This window comes from Perca fluviatilis, chromosome 2 (assembly GCF_010015445.1).
Source record: "Perca fluviatilis chromosome 2, GENO_Pfluv_1.0, whole genome shotgun sequence".
NCBI lineage: Eukaryota > Metazoa > Chordata > Actinopteri > Perciformes > Percidae > Perca > Perca fluviatilis.
Window position 1 is genome coordinate 1976706 of NC_053113.1, and position 17459 is coordinate 1994164.

The 17459-nt window shown below is 39.9% G+C and overlaps 1 long non-coding RNA gene and 1 pseudogene across 1 annotated transcript; both read right to left on the minus strand.

The window, feature by feature from the left end:
• Positions 1-3990: 3990 nt before the first annotated feature.
• On the minus strand, positions 3991-9435 carry LOC120570943 (annotated as a pseudogene).
• Positions 9436-10273: 838 nt separating this feature from the next.
• On the minus strand, positions 10274-10703 carry LOC120571691. The gene is made up of 3 exons (XR_005641265.1): positions 10591-10703; positions 10445-10494; positions 10274-10357 (listed from the first exon to the last, which is right to left on the minus strand). It is a non-coding gene; the product is annotated as an uncharacterized LOC120571691 (long non-coding RNA).
• Positions 10704-17459: the final 6756 nt, after the last annotated feature.

A 17459-nucleotide genomic window follows, 5' to 3' on the forward strand; every position in this document is an offset into this window, starting at 1 on the left:
GAGCGAGAGATTGGTCGGAGAATCGTGCGCGCTGGTGCGGTATTACATTCCATCTATCGCACCGTTGTGGCCGAAAAAGGGAGCTGAGCCAGAAGGCAAAGCTCTCGATCTACCGGTCGGTTTCGTTCCTACCCTCACCTATGGTCATGAAGGCTGGGTCATGACCGAAAGAACGCAGATCCAGGGTACAAGCGGCGAAATGGGTTTCCTCAGGAGGATGGCTGGCGTCTCCTTAGAGATAGGGTGAGAAGCTCAGTCATCCGTGAGGAGCTTCGAGTAAAGCCGCTGCTCCTTGCGTCGAAAGGAGCCAGTTGAGGTGGTTCGGGCATCTGGTAAGGATGCCCCCTGGGCGCCTCCCTAGGGAGGTGTTCCAGGCACGTCCAGCTGGGAGGAGGCCTCGGGGAAGACCCAGGACTAGGTGGAGGGATTATATCTCCAACCTGGCCTGGGAACGCCTCGGGATCCCCCAGTCGGAGCTGGTTAATGTTGCTCGGGAAAGGGAAGTTTGGGGTCCCCTGCTGGAGCTGCTCCCCCCGCGACCCGACACCGGATAAGCGGACGAAGATGGATGGATTTTCATTTCATAAACAGGTATTAAAAAACAAAAAACGAATGGTTATTTGATTTTCGTTTTAAAATACGACATTTGAAATTGAAATACAATGCGTTTTTTCTTTTTCATGGTCGAAATGGGATGGGAGAAATTTAAAATATGCTGTGATTTTCATTTTCTATTTTATATAACAAAAATAAAATCACTCGAAAACAGAAACGAAAAAAGGCTTGTTTTTTTTATATTCAGAGACCGGATGTTGTTATTTCCAAGGCAACAGCGCCAGCCTAGCCTACCAGTGTTCAGCCCAGGCCAAAATTACTTTGGAAACCTAGCTAGCTATACTCTTGATAATCCTTGGGGGGGATTTTCTTTCATAATGTCACATTTATTTATTACCCTCTCTCCCTCTGACTCTCTGTCTCTACCCACCGCAGACAACTTCGCCCAAAGAGAGTCGAACCAGCGGAGCAAATAGACTTTCGGTTCACGGCTGTAACGTTACCGTTACGCCACCGTTAACAATCCCAGCAAACGTTCTGTTGCTGCCGTTAAGCTTGCTGATCTGGCAGAGAGTCACCGGGGGTTCGGGATCAGATCATAGGGATCAGACCTCCGGTGCTGGGTCTAATATTCTAATATTAGCTGCTGCTGCAGCTAGCTAGCAGGTAGCCACCAGCCCTGTGACCTCGGTCCTCGCGGTTCGCTCCCCGGGACTGACTCTGCAGAGCTGGCGTTACCCGCTCTATGATCAATGAGCAATGATCAAGGATTACCAAATTTCTCTCTCATATTGCTCCTCATAACCACTGAAAACTGTCAAAAATCTAACCCAAAGTACAATTATTATGGACGTTAGCTGACATTAAGGGTTTCTGCTTCATTAAGGGAAATTGTAAGGAAAAAGCTTAACGTGGTTAACCATTAAGCTTTTTCACGTTAAGCGATTTTTTGATCACTGTTTATAAACAGTGATCAAAAAATCTAACCCAAAGTCGTTATGGACGTTATCTGACTGATAACTGACTGATATTTGATTGATCATTGTTTAGGTACATTAAAGTTAAGCTTTTTCACGTTAAGCGTTTTAGAATGTCCCGGCTGCAGCTGAGGGAATCTGTAGCCTATAACTTCCGTTTTTTGCCCCCCTTTACATAAATATACATATGGCTATGAAATAGATCATGAAATACAGGCTTTAGTCATAACAGTTCAATAGCCTAAATACATGTATGTTTTACTATGTATTTCGAGGGACTTTTATTTATTCCATCTATTTATATGCACGTTATATTTAAAGGAAGTTTGGTTATCTCACAGACTCAGACTAAAAGCAGCAGCAAGCCTGCCCGACATCAGTGCACCATAGCATATCACTATCTGCAAATAAAATAAAATATGAATAAATCACGAGCGCGGCAGATTCCCAGCTCAGCTAGAGCGGTAACGCCAGCTCTGCAGACGGACCAGAGTCAGTCAACACCGGGAGCGAACCGTGGGGACCGAGGTCACAGGGCTGGTGGCTACCTGCTAGCTAGCTGCAACAGCAGCTAATATTAGAATAGACCCAGCACCGGAGGTCTAATCCCCATGATCTGATCCCGAACCGGCCGGTGACTCTGCCAGATCAGCAACAGAACGTTTGCTGGGATTGTTAGTGCGGCGTGAACGGTAACGTTACAGCCGTGAACCGAAAGTCTGTTTCCTCAGCTGGTTTGATTAGAGGTTGTTCGCGGCGGGTAGAGACAGAGAGTCAGAGGGAGGCGGGGAGAGGGGAATAAATAAATGTGGCATTATGAAATAAAAAACCCCCAAGCATTATCAAGAGCACAGGTTTCCAAAGTAATTTTAGCCTGGGCTGAAAGCAACACTGGTAGGCTATGCTGGCGCTGTTGCCTTGGAAATGACAACATCCGGTCTCTGAATATGAAAAAACAAACCTTTTTTCATTTCTATTTCCGAGTGATTTTATTTTTGTTATATGAAATAGAAAATGAAAATCACAGCATATTTTTAATTTCTCCCATCCCCTTTTGACCATGAAAAGGAAAAAAATGCCTTGTATTTCAATTTCAATTGTTGTATTTTAAAACGAAAATCAAATAACCATTCGTTTTTTGTTTTTTAAGTCTGTTTATGAAATGAAAATCGAATGAACGAAAAAGTACACGGACCCTGGAGCCCTGTTCTCTCCCTTTTTGGTTTCCTGGGGCTAAAAAGGACGCTATGTCCCTTCCTCGTTTCATGACAACTATTAGAAGAAGAAAAAACGGAGGGGCATGCATTACATTTCGTTTCCTAACCATCCCTCCCTACTTAACACGGGCAGATAGCCTGTTGATTACTTTACTCAAATGGATTTATTATCGCGATGCAACAGCCAAGATGGATGAAGTTCCGTGGTTAACATCCCAGCATTGTGTAGTCCTAGCAACGAGACTGACATTTGGATATTCGCTTCTGCTTCGATGAGTTTGTTTAGATATGGTTAGCTAAGTTTCTAAACATATCGAGAGCAGACATTTACAAACTTGATTTCATTCTCAGTGTGAGGAACAAAAGGAACCCGGTTATGTGCAACAACAACAAGTCCCTTCCGAGATGAAATGGTTGATCTTACCAACAGGAGAACTCGGAGCTCCTCTGCTCTCTCCAAGAGGAGTTGCTGTCTCATTCACCGAGCACCACCACACGCTGCACGCTAAATAACTATTAACGTTAGCTGATATCTGTGGTATCGTAGACTGTATGTAACGTTAGTCTGGTTAACGTTAGACTATCGTAGGACTCAATGATGCCTTCAAGTGGACGGAACAGCTGCTGAGATGCTAACAGTGTAGCTAGCTCGGTTAGCATTTGCTACCAGCGTCCTCCTGATGTTCTTCCAACGCTTTCAGTGTTGGAGCCTGAAGAAGTCCGACATCTGTACAGGCAGCTGCATAGTGCTATCTAATAAAGTTATATCTGCGGTGAGTTACATTGACGTTACCACTGGAGTCAAATGGGTCAAGTCACCCACTGAATGCTCTAGGCTAGTGTTGGGTGCGCCGCTCTGATTTACCCGTGTAGAACGTTGCGTCGCACATTAGTTCCGCTTTTGGCGCCGCGTGTCAAGACTCTATGGCTGCAGCCTGGAGCGTCCCATGTCATGCAGTCCCGTCTAATGCCGTCCCGCCTGGGGCCATCCCCGACCTTCTACTTTTCAAAATAAAAGCTCGCGTCCCATGCCATCCGTCCGGAATAAAATACGTATTAAAAATAAGTTTTTGCGTCGACTATCATACGTTTTTGCGTCGACTATCATGCTAATGAATAAAATACTTAAAATATATTTGGTGTTTAAGTAAACAGTAAGATAAATGCAGACTACCATGCTAATGAATAATATATTTGGTGCAATATAGAATATATAAATAAAAAGCAGTCTTGGAAAGAGTGTAACATGTTTATTTTAGAGAAACATTGATGCCCTCCAGAATCCCCTCTTTGGACAGGTCAACAGGTTCCTGAATGAACACATTTAACACTTATTTATTTTGAGAATTCATTATGTAGACAGTTTGTAGTATTTTGAGGCATCAAGTTTACTTCATTCACACTAACCGGCTGTTGAGGAGGGATTGTCCTGGGCCTCTTTGCCTCCTCCTTATCTGCTATTATCTGTACACAGACAAAAATTATTTAATTGTCACAGGGTAAATACATACAAATACATATTTAAAAATATTTAAAAGTCAGTAAAAAGTATGCATGTGAAGTGGGAGGTTTGGATCCAAAATACATCAAATCATATAATAAGTAATCCTCAGCATGCAGGTCACAACATCGTCAACAACTATCAAAATGTGATTCTTACGATGGGATCTTCATATTTCCTTTTCTGTGCGAACCTTTAAAACAGACAGATTTTCTTAAATTACATGTTAGAGATTAAGAAGAATAGTAATTACATCTATATGTATAATTTTGGCTTTGTTATACATTTTTATGTTACAGTTGTAACATCCTGACACACCTGACAACTGAATGACCAGACAGGAGCAACAGGCACCACCATGTCCTGATTGTGTCCATGTCACCCTAGAAATACAACATTTTAAACAATGAAGTCATGTTCTACAAAACCATACTGTAATATGTCTGTAGACTTTCTGGGCACTTACAGTTGTGAAGTCAAAATCTGCCCCCAGCACAATGTAAAGAGCATACTGTAATAAAAAAGAAAACGTATTGGTCTGTACTAGTCTTGGAAAAACATACTAAGCTATATTCCCCTGGTATTTAAATACAATAGCAGATCCACAGCTAATATGTTGTCAGGTAAATTATATTTAACACCATTAAGTGACATTTGAGGACAACACACAATACCATTAACATGAAGATCCCACAGGCATTGCCATCTTCCTGTCTTGGGAGACCCTGAACATCAGAAATACAGTAAGACAGTGTACAACATTCAGCACAGCTCATTCATGGAAAATAAACAATAAAATACGTAGAAACCCATTTACTTTGATGTCCTTGCTGTATATCACAGTCCATTCTCCTGGGATAATCCTCTGTGCAAGATCGCTGCAATTAAAGTATTAATCAGCATTTTATTTACCAAAATTCCTAAAACAGATCTAACTAAATATGTTATTGAACAACTTAATGTGGTCAGGAACAGACCAAAAGCACCTAGAATAACTTTAACAACTTTAACCCTTGTGTTGACTTCGGGTCAAATTGACCTGTTTTCAATTTTTGTATGGGCCGTAGAAAACAACCGTAGAAACAACCACTGAAAATGAAAAGACAACACAAGGGTTAAATCCAAAACAGATGGATTGAACGTCTGAACTTAATGAGTTGAAACCTGCAAATCTGAATGTAACGTTGATCGCCAAAGCCAACTGAGGCTTCCAGATGGAATAAGGAGTCTGGGAAAAGGATTTGTCTCTCTCTCAGCTTCAAAACCTGTACACATAGGAATATTAACATAAACGAATGTAATATAATTTCTCAAATTAAAGATAAAAAGGTTTCTACAAAGAAGAAAGTAGATTATAATAGTAAATCAGTGCAAAAGTAATGGTAATAATAAAACTGCAGACGCACACAGAGCATGTAGTGTCCTGGTTTCCAAATAGGTATGAGGACAAAATCCTTGTTTGCTAAATCATTCTGAAAGACATTTCACGAAGAAATAGAAAAGCAGAACAGATCTGAACCTTTATTTTTTTTTAAACAATATAACCATTTAAACAAAATTATATATATATAAATAATAATAATAATAATAATAAATTACGGGGAAAGACGAGGTATCCGGATAATGTGGTGGTAGCCATGTTGGTACCACGTAGCAATCCACTGCATACACATCCTTTTGCTGATGGCACATATATCATTGAAATTCAACTAAGTTGGAAAGACAACATTTATCATTGTATGCTGTATATTGTAAACTAAGTAATTTACCTGTGACTGTGCTATTTGGGTGATTATCTGAAAACAGCAATTTGCTATCTGTATGGAGCATAAAAAAAACAAAATATAAACCCAAGGCAAAACAGTGTGATATAACCAAATAACTTGTTAAAGTTGTGCTTACTGTGGCCTCCAACTCCCGTGCCAAGCCCAGAGTCAAAAAATCTCTGTGTTGCAAGGTAACTTGCTGCACTTTGGTAAACTGGGTTCGTATAATTGTTTCATCTGGATTTCTTTTGGGGTCCAAGACATATTTCAGCTAGAACACACGAACACGAACACACACAAACACGAACACACACATTAAGAGTACCAACTTTGTGTATGTACAGTATGAAATCAAACCTACCATATTTTTTTGTCGTGGACTAGGTTTCAAACCCCAGCATGATCTCTGTGGCTGTATGTCACACAGGGAAGTTTCCCTTTCAGGAGTTGGTCCTACAGGTTAAAGATGTAAAAAGAGATTATTTTTCAAGCCTAACAAACTGATCAACCCCAATATCTGAAATCTGTTTAAATGAGTCCTACCATCAAGATTTCTTGTGGGTTCCAATGAAGTCTGAGTGCCCAATAAAGTCTGTGGAGCTAAAAATAGCAATCAACAGTAGATCAAATACATCCTGGACTGGATTGTGACACTACATTTTAAACAACTGTTATACTTATGTTACCTGCCACTGCCTTCCCAAGTGTGTCCAGTGTGATACTGACATTCCTCACATTTCTTTTCATCTTCTCAATGGTTTGTCTCTCTTTTTTTTCATTGTGGTGATAAACAATGTTTCGCACCAGAAAAATGTGAGCTGAAGGCGACATATTGTTAATGAAATAATTGTTCTTCCGCATATTTGCGAAGAACTGTTCAGCCACTTGGCTGTTGAGTTGACCTGCAAGCTCCGGTACAAGTTCAATTCTCCTGAGCATGTCCTTCTCATCCTTGCTGTTACCTTCATGTAGCTTGTCACACAAGACATAATGTTGAGAGGATTTGGTAACCGGATGACTATCATCTTCAAAGTTTTCAGTGTTTGGCTCCAAAAGCCACGGAAGGTGGATCTTCAGTGTTCAGTCCTTGGCAGCCTGTATGTTCTCAGGGATTGGAGGAGCAAGACGGCCTTCATTTGGCTGGAATGGTGGATTTTCTGGCACTCTCACATTGGTGTGGTTTACAAGACCTCGTGCAAAGTCATAGACTGATATATTGGGCATATGTTTCCACGACAGAAGCATATCTGCAAAGTCTCTAGGGCCTTCTGCTCTGATGTTAAACTTCAAGCTGTACAAAACACCGCAGGGACACATGATGGCAGCCAAACCACCTGGATGAATAGTAAAGGATTAAACCATTAGGAATAAGAAGTATATAAATGTAAAGTTAATATGTATTTACAGGAATACATAAAACCGACAAAGCCAGAAAAATGTAAAGCTGTCACCTGATGCTCCCCAGATCTGTAGGCCTGTCTATTTTGCATTTCGGTTCTGAGCCGCAGAATTAGATCTATCTTAGAACCACAAGAGTCGACACCACATTCCTTACAGAGTGTACGTACTGCATCCACCTGTGTAGGTCAAGGGAAAGAATAAATACAGTAAACGTGGGTTGACAATGTGTTATATTATCCCCACTAACATTTAGGCCTATTGTTGTGACTTCAATCTATTCAACTGCATCAAAAAGACACGTTGCTTCCATACAACTGTCCTGCAGTTTGTAGGCCTATAACAGACAAAGATTCCATGAGAGTCCTTTGTGAAAAGAACCAAATAAAGGGTGATACAAACTATGTGGAGGATACCTTCAAATTCATCAATTCATTTGAGAGTCTGTCTTCAGTAATATTGATGTCATCTGCCTCTGCTGAGTTTCTTGGACCTTGAGCTTTTAAAAACTCTGTGTTTAGCACAGTGTTGGACCTTCGTGTGCCTTGCCCAATCCAAGGTGCCCAAAAATGATAGCTGGGATGGACAGTAAAAGGATTCTTCCGGTTACCTTTTAATCAGAATGAAATGTTGGAAAAAGACACATTACTTATATCTGATTTTAATATTATTTTTTTTTACTGAATCCTAAATAGAAACCTAGAAATTACACTTACTTGATGTAAGCCCTCTGGCAATCATCTCTAGTGACACAGAATCCCAGAAATCTTCAACGTTCACTTCCCCTGTGAAATCCTCAGGGACCGGCTCAATATCACTGACTTAAAAGGATAGTCACAGTCACAAAAGACAATGTAAAAAATGTCAATGTCAGTCAAATTAAAATGTTTAAATTAACTAATATAATTTTGAATCAATAATTTCCTTTTTATTAAAGACACTTACACGGCATGCTGAAAACACCCTTTTTGTGGAGATCCATCACCACCAGAGGTGGGACGTTTCCACAGTTCACACAAGAATATTTGTATTCATGTGCTGTGAGAGCTTCGAAATGCAAATACGCATGAAGAAGCCGATCCCTGCTTGGCAAAGCAGTCTTTAAAGTTTCTTCTAGGGCATCAAAACCTCGCCCAACGGCTGTGTGAGCCTATAAAGATAACATAATTGTTTAACAGAAAACATGTCTTATATTTTAGATTCATCAAAGTAGCCACCCTTTGCTTTTTTTGATAGCGCTGCAAACCCTTGGTGTTCTCTCAATGAGCTTCATGAGGTAGTCACCTGAAATGGTTTTCACTTCACAGGTGTGCTTTGTCAGGGTTCATTAGTGGAAGTTTTTCCCTTATTAATAAAAAAAGCAAAGGGTGGCTACTTTGAAGAATCTAAAATATAAGACATGTTTTCAGTTATTTCACACTTTTTTGTTAAGTACATAATTCCATATGTGTTCATTCATAGTTTTGATGCCTTCAGTGAGAATCTACAATGTAAATAGTCATGAAAATAAAAAGGAAACGCATTGAATGAGAAGGTGTGTCCAAACTTTTGGCCTGTACATACATACATACATACACATATACATACACATACATACATACCTGGAGTGAGTTCCGTAGGAACATGCACAGATTGAAGGTCAAAATGACACCATCATCAAAGTTATGCAAACCATCCTTATACTCCTGGTATCTGTAAAGCATCCCACATTGGCCACACTCTTTGCAGTAAGTGCTGAGACCTGAAAGGAGAGGAGTGGGGTGTGAGTCTATTTATTGTGGGGGAATAAGTGATGCTGAAAAAAAAGTTTAAAAAAGATTTCAGCTTACCTTTCAGAACACCAGTCAAAGACACAATCTGTGCTTGACTTGTGATGACAACTGGTGGGCCAAGAACTATGTTTCCTGGACATGCAGAGCACACAGTTTCCAGAGGAATAAGCTGCATTGGACAGTCTTCATTTCGGACAGATAGGACATCGTCAGGTAAGACAGATGGGTATTTTTTGGAAGAGTAAAAGTATGACACCATTTTTTTTAGTCTGTCATCTTCAGGAGGATATGTGTTGCCCCTATTTTCAGGTAATGGTTCTTGTTCAGTTGTCTCTGATGTCCTTTCTGTGCTCCGTACCTTCCTGAAGAGGTGCCTCTGTGTCTCAAATAAATGCCATTTGGCCACATATTTATGAATGCATGACATTCTTGGTTTTGAACATGGGCAATGCCAGGTATTCATACTTTTATCATATGTCACCACGACTCGTCCCAGTCAGCTGTAATAACTTAAATTCGGTTCATAGACTGATATGTACTGTTTCAGCTCTGATTTCAAGGTGACATTAACAGAGACTGGCACACTGGCAGTAGTTGCCTGTTACTGGAGCTGGAGACACTGCTGTTTCCTGTTTTCTCCAAACCACTTGTTTTCCACCATATCAGTCAGAGTTTCTTCACTCAGTACAGTATTGGTGGCAATAGCTGAACAGTAGTCAAGAGAGCGGACATGATGGCATTGAAATGTCTTCAAGCCACTCCTGACAGCAAAGTCACTGGCATGTTGGCACTCACTGGACTCACACTTGATTTGGTGCTCTTTCCCCCAGGTTCTCTTTTGGACATGAAGAGGTACAAAAGGTCCAAGAAACGACTTTTTCACAGCATATATGCCATTCTTCTCATCAATGCATACAGCATCTAGATGGGAATTTGCAGTGATGTCTCTGACAGCTTTATCTGTGTGTTGTCTGTAAATGTGCTTCTTCATATTTTTTCTTTGGAACTGCACATTACAGTTAGGACAAACTACATTTGGCAAATTTGCACGGCGCACTCTGCAGGGAGGGTTGTCCAGGTTAGCAAAAAGGAACGGCAAGAAGGATTCTGGCAGTGGGTCTTGGGGTCTCTCTGCTGGGTCTCTTTGTCCTTGTATTTCACTATACTGTACCTGACACAGACACACACAGGTTTGAAAAACACACTAAACATTCACACAGATAGTTTTCTCTTTATAAACAGACGCACATATACTCACCGATACAGGCAGTTTGTCAGTGCCGAGATGAGGTAGGTTCACAGATCCTGCTGCAGAGAATTGATAATCAAACTGACAATCAGCTAAAAGTATTAAGTGAACACAGCCAAGTGCAGCTCCACAGAAAATGGAGAGTGATTTCAGACCTTTGCACTCCTCTGTCTGGGAATTAATGCCCATCTCTCTGCAGTCTGCATCAGCATCCAACTGGGCATCATGGAGAGGTGGCCTACAGATCGGCAAATGCCTGTGTATAGCCTGCCTTTTTATTGGGGTCTTGAGGCAGAAAGGGCAGTGGAAGTGACCACTGCTTCCACTCCTGCAGGCCTGGTGGCATTTTGTTATGAAGAAATCTATGAAGGGACAAAAGCATTACGTGCTTACCCAATAAAGTAAAGCAACTAGTATGTAAAGTTACTATTAGTAAGCTTACTAAGTACCAGTAGTTACAAACAAACAAATGATAATGGCATAGCACAAAGCTAATGGAGGGAACTAACCTTTATGTTGAATGGCATTCTTTACATGCACCTCCATGTGCTGCAAAACCTTTGCCCTACACCGGGGCTTGTATATGGAAGTGGGGCAAAGGGGGCAATGATGGTCGGTACAGCACACCGTGCATCGTGTCACCGGGGGTGTGCTATTTATTTTAAAGACACTGATGTGTACCTTAAGGACAATCACAGAAAGCAACCATCAGAGTCTGCAACCATAAATTGCTCTAGGTAACGTTAGCTAAGATTCGCTAACAAATGTCAACCAACGCTGATGCAGGTTTCATCAAATGTACGTTAACATCAGGGACGCAACAATAACATCCATAAATCAGCAAACTATGTATGGCTAAAATTGCTACTTTTTTCTTTACGTTTTTCAATTGATTGCAACAAACGTGATCATGAAATTACCCGTGACTCTGGTGACTCCATCTGGAAATCTGGAAAATAATTCGCGGTTTTGTATTTTTGACCCTCTGAACTTACCGTTGGAAAGCCTCGGCATGAGACGGGACCGCATGACATGGGACGCTCCAGGCTGCAGCCATACCCGCCTCCCGCGTGTAAGACCATAATAAATTCATAATTTTTTATTTGGTCAGCACGGCACAGGGGAGGCCAGAGACATGTCTAGGGAGGCACGGACCTCCCCCGACATGCCTCCGTGTAGAGCCGCCACTGTTAAGGGACTGGGACATTCTACCAGAAACGTACATTATCTGTCCTGGAATTGTTACAGTGAATAAAACTTGTATAATCCAAAACTGACTAAAAAATACTAAATGGGTGATTTCTGTGAGTTGCACTTTAAAGGAATATGTAATATTAGGTCCTTGTGTGTTTTATTCTTAATTAAAAACACTTTTGAAAATTACAAATCCTGAAAAATGGTCTGTCCTCAGCCAAATTTTAACTACCTTGTCCATAATTTTGTTATTCTGAAAACTGTTATTTAGAAAAATAATCAGTATTCATCAAAAGTTTAAGTTGTTATCATTCACATTAATTGATAAAATGGTGTTTTACAACTGTCCCCATGTTTTCGGTCAGCCCTGTCACGTTACATAAAAAACAACATAAAAAGTGTGTAATACGCCTTTAAGGTTATGACTCAGAGGACATGACATCATTTGACTGAGTTTTTTGCTGAACAGAAAAATTGTGTGTGGAAATATACACGCTAAAAGTCCTGATTATTTACATGGAGTCTGGTGGAGATATGCTGGCTCTATACACGCTTAAAGTCCTGATTATTTACATGGAGTCTGGTGGAAATATGTTGGCTCTATACACGCTAAAAGTCCTGATTATTTACATGGAGTCTGGTGGAAATATGCTGGCTCTATACACACTAAAAGTCCTGATTATTTACATGGAGTCTGGTGGAAATATGCTGGCTCTATACACACTAAAAGTCCTGATTATTTACATGGAGTCTGGTGGAAATATGTTGGCTCTATACACGCTAAAAGTCCTGATTATTTACATGGAGTCTGGTGGAGATATGCTGGCTCTATACACGCTAAAAGTCCTGATTATTTACATGGAGTCTGATGGAGTTTGGTGATGGTGATCTTGGGGCTGTTTCATGTTAAACTAAAAGGATCTTACTCTTTAACTAAAAGCTCTATCTCTGTAGTGATCTTTTCCATAATGTTGTCAGACACTTAGAATAATAATCTGAGTCTGTCAGCGGCCACAACAGAACTTTTAGTGGATGGAAACTTTACCTTTTAATTAGGAGTTTAAACACAGACACAACAGGAAGAATAAATCCATCAAATCAAGTCGCAAATAATCAGCATGTGGCCTTGTTTTATTTGATTCATTTTGCATTGAGTTGTTCCACATTCCCAGACATTTAAAACAATTCAATCATTGATGTTATTCTACAAGTCAGATGAATAAATCAGCTGTTTACTATCTGACCTGGTGTGTTTCCTGCTGCTCCATCATTCTTTAGTGTCCTCTGGAAACAGTTTGCTTTCTATTTCCTGACTTTGTATGACATCATCAGTGTCTTTGCTTTCAGTCTGAACACACCTCAACAGATTTAAAACCACATTCAGTCACAGAAAATACAAACAGGGAATATAAAACGTCTGCAGAAGATTATTAAATGAAAAGTTCACACTTCTCTCTCGCTCTCTCCCTCTCTCTGTCTCTCTCTCTCTAACAAAAGAATGAACAGATGATACATAGGGTGTTGTGAATATGTTACATTTCACATTCAATTCTATGAGGAGAACTCTGAAGAAAGTTGTTTTTATGTGTCATAACTTGTAACACTGTCTTCCTCCCAAAATATGTATCTGTGTGTTAAATATCATTTTTGGATAACGCTCTTATCAATACATTACGGTAATAGTGTTGGTTGTTATATTTGAGGTATTACAGTTTCTCATACTACATGTATGCCATGTATACCAGTTCACTTGTGTGTAATGATGGAGACGGACAGTGTTGGGAACGTTACTTTAAAAAAGTAATTAGTTATACTCACTACTTGTTCAAAAAAGTAACTGAGTTAGTAACTGAATTACTCTATAATAAAAGTAACTCGTTACCAGGGAAAGTAACTATTTGCGTTACTTTAAAAAAAAGTTGCTATATGTCAAAGAATTTTGATTTTTTTTAGCAGTTTTCACAAGTCGGTTGAAATGAGTAGAACAGACTGGTGTTTAACGTACATAACTTTCAATATTTATAGCACGTCAACAGACAGCAAGAGGTTTATCCTGCACTTCAAGTATTATCTTTGTAAGAAAAGTAAACAGTTACACCATATAAACTTATACGACACATATACTTTAACAACATACCTGACTATCATACGGTTGACTTCAGCCTGTGTCATAGGTTTTTGTTGTGAGGCAGACAGATCTAGCTTTAGCTGCTTGGAGGACTTTGCTCCGAGTCCTTCTTTGCTAGTGGATAGCGAGCTATCATCTATGGTGGAGGTATCGCTGGTTTTGGCCACTAGCTTTGTAGATGCGTGTGTCGGTGTGAGATGCTTCATTAAATTTCTTACAACGGATGTCGACAAAGTCTTCACTCCTGGACATAATGTACACATTACATGCACGTTCTTGCCTTTGACCAACGTTAACGGCGTTGTAACGACGGGAAAAGTAATTAGTTAGATCACCCCGTTACTGAAAAAATAACGTCGTTACCTAACGCCGTTCTTTTAAACGGCGTTATTCCAAACACTGGAGACGGATGAACAGAGCCGTGCACATGTATGGAATAAATGACGATATAAAACAGACGCTCCGCTTATACTTTCACGTCAAGTTCAAGTCCGTTAACTTAACACCCCCCCATCTGTTTTTTTCATAAATCACACCCTGCGCACACATTTTATACTTTTTAATCCTCAATTCAAACTACAAAGTAAAATGAAATTAGATTGTATAATAATATTAATCCTTAGAGTTTTTTGGGACAAAGAGTCTATGTACATGAAGGATTGTTTGTTCCATAATGACAAAACTATCATATCTGCAGAGGGTCAGTTACTGGCTTGTAAGAGAACTAAAATCCAAACTTTAAGAGTCTGACTGGCCAACAGGAATAAAAGACGGGAAAAGCAATAAGATGAGACAGCCATTAGGCAGAAAGGTTTGAACCCTAGTGCTACCAAAGCAGAAGGTAATAGCAGAACCATTAAAAGGTGAAGGAAGTAAGGTCAGTATTGGGATGGCATTTATTGTTGAGGAGTCATTCTGCAGCAATGGAAACAAGTCAGACATTTAGAAACTTTGGTTTTTGTAATCACACGAGGCTAATAGATTATGAATTATTGATATAATCAAGTGTAGCAGTCATTAACATCTGTCCTTGTTTGTAGACAGCTGTGATGCTCCACCAGATGTTCCAGTAGCACTCAGTTAGCTGCACATGTCCAAACTGTGCAGCTTGATGCAGTAACAACAGTAGCAGTTGACAGGCTGTTGTTCTACCTCACATTCCTCCTGTTTAACTACACTGGGCACTTTTCCCCAGGTTTGGGAAAAGACTTGGGGGACCATATTTGGCAGGAGGTTTAGGGCTCCTCCCCTTAAGAAAATGGGATGATTTAAAAATAAAAATGCAATTTGACAGCATTTTGGAGCATTATTATGACCATATCTGTATCTAAAACAGTTAGTTGTGATGCTGAGATTGATTTTACATTCACTTGGCTTCGGTACTGTCCAAAACTGCTGGAGTCTGTGATGAAGACTTAAGCTAAAAGTTCAGATATAATATTCACAAAGTCAACATTAATTAAAGTGGTTGGACTCCCAGTGTGTGTGTTGGTTGGCTGTCCCAGCTGATTTCTGCTGATTGGAAACATCTCCAACTTTCCATCCGACAACTGAAGAAGGAAAGTGAACCGACAGCAGCACCTGTCTGTCCATCAGTCAGCTGGAGCGGGGGGGAGGGACACGCGCTTCTGCTATTCTGCCAAAAAGGGATCTCAGCCCCTACCTTAAAACTGAAAAGTTGTTTCTGCCTCAGAAATACTGGATTTCAATTCTGACAGATTATAGCCCACAAGAACTTAACCATTTTAAATACATTCTTTAAGAAGCAATACATCCATAAAATGCACGTTTCCACTTGCCAAAAAGTGATCGTAGCTCCTAGCTTGTGTTTGAACGGTTGTTTCTGAAGAGAAGATGAGAGCGAGCAAACAAGACACATGTTCATGTCTTAATCATCAAAATAATCTGCCTCAGGTTGAGCAGAATTAAAGTGAAACAAAAAGTGACAAAACTAAACTAAAGATTAAAGTCAAAGTAGCAAAAGGCTACCACAGTGTAGAAATACTCAGTTACAAGTAAAGAACCTGCATTAGAAAGTCTACTTGAGTGAAAGTAGGCTACATACTTACTTAAAGTATTCAAAGTAAAAGTACTCACTGTGTACATTTCAGAGTGTGAAATTATGGAGCTTTCAAGGTTCTGAAAGATGATATATTTTCTATTTTAGGCACAAGTCTTATTATCGTGTGCAACAAGATTAAAATGATAGATGTTTAAAGCCTTCAGTCTGAAAAGGTTTAATGAACAGGCTCTTTTAGCGCGTTCATGAACAACACCGATGAGCAAGTTGAGCAAAAGTATGAAAGAGACCAACAGGTTCTCTTCCAAGTGAACTAGAGTTCGGTTCCCTTCAGGTGAGAACTAGACTGGGTAAACCCAGCCCCATCTGACGGCGATTTGATTTCACCCTGTTCAATCTGAAAAGATTGAGCTTGGTCTGGTGATAGCCAGACTAGGTGAGAACGCGGTCTGACCCAAACACAGGAAGTGGACCAAAAACAGAGCATTTACTAGCCTGCAGTTTCAACCTTTCCCACAGTTTACAGACTTAAATATTTGGTTTAATGGATGATAACTTTCAGATCCATATGTAATGCGTGTGCAAGTTAGTTCCCCCAATATATGTGAATGCCTGAAACTGTCTTTTTTTTCCCAATTTACAGCGTTAAAATACACTTGTCTATTCTAGCGAGTCAGCTTCCAGTAAGATTCCAGTTCCCTCCAAACAGTGGCCTAGGTTTTAACAGCCACTCTGCTCCAACTCCTCTTTAACACAACTAAAGACATTTAATGATAGAGCCAACACTGTCAGCTGCTCCCATTGTTCACCTTCCTCTAAAATATTAGAAACACTAAAGCAGAACCAGAAAAGCCAACACGGTAGAAATGTAGTGGAGCTTCATTATTTCGGAGAGTTTCCCTCTGATATTCTGTCCAATCACAAGCGACTGCTTCCACCACGTGGACGTGTGTTTCCACTGTTTGCCGCGTTTGATAAAGTGCAGTGTGACGGAAACCGAACCAAATGAAAAATGCAACAATGTTACAACTTCAGCCCCGAATCTCACCGAGCCCACCGAACTACGAGGAGCAACTAACGGAGCAGACTGTTGCTCAGCAACGAGCACAGAACGAAGGAGTTCAGTGGCGCAGATATTTCATACAATGTTAGTATTATTCATATTTTAAAGACATTCATATTAATTAGAACAGTTTCCACTTTTGCTAATTATTTGCACAACTTCACCTTCTTCTTCACATTGAAGTCTGCAATTCAGTGTAGTGACAGCTTTTCAGAAAACCTTTAAATATTCCACTTTAGTATCATATAGTTTGGTGTTATTTAACATGTTAAAGAAATGTAAACTAATTAATAATATTCCAACTTTTCCAACTATTCTTACTGCTTCACCTTCTTTTACATTAAAGCCAGCAATCTAGTTAAACTTTAGGAATTTAGCTTTTCAGCATTCACAAACATTTTCTGCAGGAAATGCATTTTGTAGTTACTTTTCAGATTAGTTTTTACCCTTCCTTCATGTTTGTGATAAACTGAAGTATGATGTCATAGGAGTGTCATAAAAAAGAATAAACCTGTAAAATAATAAGAAACTAAATGTCAAAGTTCAATTCAATTCAGTTTATTTAAGAAGAGGACAGATCAAATTAATAAAACAAATGATTATACATGGGTTAAACATC